This window comes from Acanthopagrus latus, chromosome 23 (assembly GCF_904848185.1).
Source record: "Acanthopagrus latus isolate v.2019 chromosome 23, fAcaLat1.1, whole genome shotgun sequence".
NCBI classification, from domain to species: Eukaryota; Metazoa; Chordata; class Actinopteri; order Spariformes; family Sparidae; genus Acanthopagrus; species Acanthopagrus latus.
In genome coordinates, this window is record NC_051061.1 from 5,179,055 (window position 1) to 5,184,333 (window position 5,279).

The 5,279-nt window shown below is 44.9% G+C and overlaps 1 long non-coding RNA gene across 1 annotated transcript; it reads right to left on the reverse strand.

Annotated features, from left to right (window-relative positions):
* Positions 1–289: 289 nt before the first annotated feature.
* LOC119014445 lies at positions 290–5,066 on the reverse strand. Its single transcript, XR_005072971.1, has 2 exons — positions 4,971–5,066; positions 290–1,201 (listed from the first exon to the last, which is right to left on the reverse strand). It is a non-coding gene; the product is annotated as an uncharacterized LOC119014445 (long non-coding RNA).
* Between the last annotated feature and the right edge of the window lie 213 nt (positions 5,067–5,279).

The following is a 5,279-nucleotide window of genomic DNA, read 5'->3' on the forward strand; positions in this document are numbered from 1 at the left end:
GCCCAGTAGCAACTCTAGCTTCTGGTGCATCCATGTGAGTCAAGTTTCAGGTTGAGGTCAGGCAGAGGAAGTGAGACTGGATTGCCATAAACAGAAAGAAGTCAGATTCCACAGAAGTGATTCCAGCTCTCCTATATCCTGTTCAGAATGTCCATGGAGAGGCCTCTCACATGAGACGTGGACTACAGTGGGCCTCTGGGTTTTCACCCGTGACTCATCCACTGGGTTCACAAAAATACACGTCGCGCGACTCATCCAAGGCTCAAACACATACTCTGACATATGCAAATAGTGTGTACTGATGCATTTAATAGCCAGATATACACATATAAACACAGAAAATATAGATGTCAATGCTAATAGGCAGCATTTGGAAGCCAGGGCAGTCTGGTTCAGTGATTTCCAAACCATGTGAGGGAGAAATCATCACTACCACTGACGCTTCATAGGAGATTTCTCTCTGAGGCTATAACAGTGATCATTAAGAAGCAGATATATCAATCACACTCTGTAACCCTTCCCTCAGACTCCTCTTTTCCATGCTGAAACTTTGTTTATTTAAAGTCTGTGATTAACAGTGGAGCCATTTCGGTGCCAATACAACTTTTATATAATCACACTGGCAGAATGCCAACATTTTTTTTTTCATTTAAGCATTAGGTTTCAATGACAAATTTAATTATTAATGTCAACATGTAAAGTTGGAGGGGAAAGTTGTCAGCTATTCCACGGAGCGTAAAGGAACAGTTATGTCATAATGTCAAAGACCCCGGTCAGCTTACAGGACCACTTCTACTTGGTGTAGCTTGGTTAAAACCACTCCGTCTTTACGGTGAACATGAGCAGAGTGTATGTAGAGAATGTGAATAATTATCATTCTAAATGAAACATGATCTGCGATCAGAAGAGGAATAAGGAACCTGATAGAATCTCAACTGCTTTGTGGTTAAGGGGTTAAAGTGAGCAGCATTGTTCAGTGAAGTACAACATGAAAAGTTGGGTCCGTCCCCGTGCCAGCATCTAGATTTCATGTGCTCACTCCAAAACTGCACTTTCCGCCTGGCCGATTTTCAGTAACTTGTGCCAAGCGCTGCTCCCTCCTCACCTCTTTGCTCTTCTTCTAACCTCTTTTTCTTCATGTTTCTTCTTCTCCTCCTTCCCTCTCACATCCGCGGTGGTCCGGCTTCATCACTGCGGTGGTCTGACACCCGTGTGGTCCCCCAGGTCAACAGGGGGAAGGCAGACATTAAGCGGGTCAAAGAACACACAGAAAGAGAAAGAGAAGGAGAAGGAGAAAGGGGTTTTCACCTGGTGTGAGTCACTTAGATGGTAGAGAAGAATGGTCCTGCTTAAAAGACCCCTGCAGATTGAAAACAGTGATAATTTAAAGGGGTATGGTGGTAGTATAGATGCAAGTACTTGTGTGTACTCAATGTTACTTCACAGAAAAAAAAAAGGGGGGGGGAGTGCGTGACAGTGATCACATGTCACAGCTGAACTTGACGTTTTAGCTCAAAACAGAAAATTATCACTTCCTTTCAGCGTTATTTTTAGGCTTAGTTTTGAAATTTAACTAAAAATAACTTAGTTATGTCAGATCCACCCATGATCCATGCGTGTTGAAGAGGTGTAACATGCAGTGTGTGTGTTAAACAGAGGCGGTGAGCTGTGGTGAGTGATGTATCATCATTCCGTGTCATCACTGTTTGTTATTAAAGAGAAATCATGATCGGTTTGAGATTAAATGGACGAATGAATGAATGAATGTATTAACAAATCAATGATGAAGAAATCACGACGCAGTATGTGGGAACATAAAAGCTCAAACAAACTGGAGTCATTTCTTCGTAGCACTGAATGGATGAATTCAGTATGCAGGTTTTTAGGTCAGTCACTTGAGGAGTGTCTGGTCAAGAACTGGGCAACTTCATGTTCTCAACACCACCTTCTTCCAATGGAAAAAAAGACATCAGTGACTCATGACTCACATTAGGAGGCTATTCTTATTCATCTATTTCTACATGGAAAACTGTTATGTTCTCCTCTAACAGCCCTACTCCGGTGCAGATTTGCAGTAAGTTCAGTGCTGGTGAGATCACAGCTTCCTTGATTTGTGGTTTCTTAGATGGTTGAGCAACACCGCTCATTGACGTACACAACTCAAACTTGATGACTCGACTTCTGAAAACTCCTGGTGATACGTGTTGTCTTGGTAAGGACATTTACTCCAGATAATCGCAACACTGCCGTAGCCTCTGCAGTGTCAGATAAACACCTCTCACAGATAAATTCTCAGCAAATGGAATGAAGAAAGGGCAGAAGAGATAATGTGATCTCCCTCACGGTATGACGATCTGCAATAACTCGTGCCTCTGAGAGGGTTATAAGCCATGTGAGACAGGGTCAGAGAGGTGATGGTAGCTCTAACACTGGAGCATATTGGAGCATATGGAGCACAAACACGTTGGCCAACGTCAAGCTCAGGGTGGGATGCTCAAATGCTGCGAACACCGTCTGGTGCTGTGTTCCAGTTTTCAAGCCTTATAAACGCAGGGATTATTGATACAAATTGTTATTTCACTACTTCCTGTTACCCCACGCTAATACGGTTTATGTTGATGGCATTCGGCCAGTCGGTCCGCCCCTTTTCTTCAAGACGGAAATAACTCAACAGCTGTCCGATACATTTCTGTGAAATTTTGTCAAGACGTTCCACGTTCCCCAGGGGAGGAATCGTCGCCTAACCCTGATATTATTACCCTAACCCTAACTAGTCATAAACCCTCATGCTTAAATGTGACCAAGCCAACCAACAAAGTCAAATTAAAGTCAATCAGAAGAAGAGTGGGGCAGGTAATGCCTTCACCTTCGATTTGTAATTACCTCCTCAGTTACATTTTGACAATGAGGAGGAGCAGCACCCTTTAAGTGTGGAGATTAGGGATCACATTTTCAGTAAGTCTGTCCCCCTGGAAGACGTTATAGTGTTCCAAAAGCAAATAGAGAAGCTCAAACCTAGCTTTCCTGCTCAGCTGGCCAGTCATGGAAATGTACAGAAATGGTTGGATACAGCCTCCTCAATCCAACATTGGAAGGGTGTGGGATGAGTGGGTTTCTGGAGCTGTTTGACCATCTGACAAGCACTAATATACGGTATACACTGTACTGGCAGCTTCCTTCATTAATTCTGCCCAACCCCAGCACATCAGAGCTGCTTGTGCCGCGGAACACACTCCAACTACCTTTGCTGAAGGCGCAGAGAAAGTGTATCGGACTCGGCTTCCTGCCACAAGAGCAGCTGCTTGCAGGGCCTTTCTCATAAATCCATTGTGAGAGCTTTGGGGCGCAGAGCAAAAGTGAGAGTATGGACGGCTGCAGTTTCGGGGAAACATGGAAAAATACAGAGACAGGATAAGGCTGTTTGCCAACAAGGGGGAAAATCCCGGAACTGAGGTCCAGTTTTAGTTGGAAATGCTGCATCGTGTTCGCCTCCTGAGGGCAAGAAAACAAATGAATCGTTGGTCTTTCATGTAACAATATTTCATGAAGTTAATGGCGAATTGTTAAACATGACATGGCGATGCGAAGATCATATTAAAATCTCTGCATTGTCTTTGGCATTTCAGTCTGTGCTATCGGATTCCACGCATCTACCGTTTGTTCTCCTGGAATGTGTGCGTGCACGTGTGTGTGTTTTTGCCCACTTTAAAGTCTCCCGAGAGATTCATTTTGTTTCCACAGCACAAGATCAAAGTCTGGTGGCCTTAAAATTAGCTTGCAGGGATTTTCATTGTATGTCACCGCTGAGTTAAGACCTGGAGGAGCGAGCCAGGTTCTTTAATGTTGATCCAAAAACCAGACTATCCACTTCGTAACACCATTTCACAGGTGAGAACCGTGTCAGCCTCCGTGAAACTAATTCCCACAGCGAGCCTTCGCAGCATAGCAGGGTGAACACTGAGGTAATGATTCTGGGTCCAAACCGGCTAATTTATAAGTGATCCAAAGAGGCAGAGCTATTCTCAGTGACAGAATCGGATTATGTGACGATCCATATGCAATCACTTTTTATGCCAAGGGAGAAGACAGACGTGGAGAAGAGATGGCAGAGAGGAGACAGAGGGATTAGAGATGAGGAGGAGGTGTGGGGGTGTGAGGAGGAGGAGGAGGGGGGAGATAGCGAGGGAGGGGAGGGCGATGGAAGAGAGAAATAGCCGGGTTGCCAGGACTCCAAAGCTTGTCTGTCATTCCGTGCGTCAGTCAGCCTATTCCCAGGCTCACACGCAGGTACAGTATTTGCGCAAATGAGAGTATATATACACTCTCACACACACACACACACACGCACGCTCAAACACACACACATGCACAAAACACACATTTTTCTCACTCCATCAACGCAAGCTGGATGCTGGAAATATCCCTATTTATCCCCTGTCACAGTCTAATTAGATTCCACCGCCACAGCAATCCTATTCCTTCCACATTTTTCTCTCTTTTCTTACCTCGCTCGCACTCGCTGCCACACACTGCAAGACCTTCTGGCTGTTTCCTTGGCAACAGCTGCTTCCTGTTTGTCACTGAGGAAGCACGGGCAGGGGTGATGGCGGCGGTGTCAGTGGCGGCAGCCCGCTAATGATAGTAAAGTGGCCCTGAAGTGGGCATCAGGTGTGTGTTGCGTGTGCAAGTTTCCTTAGCTGTGGCTAAGTTCATGCTAACGGTAAAAATCAGTGAGTTTGTTCAAAACATCACGTCATACTGACCTTTGAATGTTTTTTTTAGCTGATTCGGCTTAAAAAGGGCAACCTTTAAAGGGGTATAAGGCTACATACATGATATAATGAGAATACAGTCTGAGGCTAAAGCTACGTGTCCGTTAGCATCCTCACCAGGTGATGATCCCTGTAGGAGACATGGAAATAAGCAGCAGCCCTGTGTGTGTCCCTCGTGTTATCGAACAAAACAAGTACCTTTATCTGAAGGTTTGGCTGAACTTCCTGGAATTGAAACAGGACAGCTGATATGCTTGGATGGAAAAGCACCTTAACTCTCCTGGTCCATGTTTTTAACTGTGACTGTGTCAGTGCTTCAGTATCAACTCCATTCTGCCTGCTTAATGAGAGAATGCCCAAATCAATGACATTTCATACAAATTTTTTCACTGCGATCCATGTGGCATGCAAAGACATACGCACCAAGCCCCCAGGAAAAGCCCCCGACTTTGAAGCCAAGCTGTCTGATACAACGTCTTGTGACGCACACTGGCACTAAAACACTTT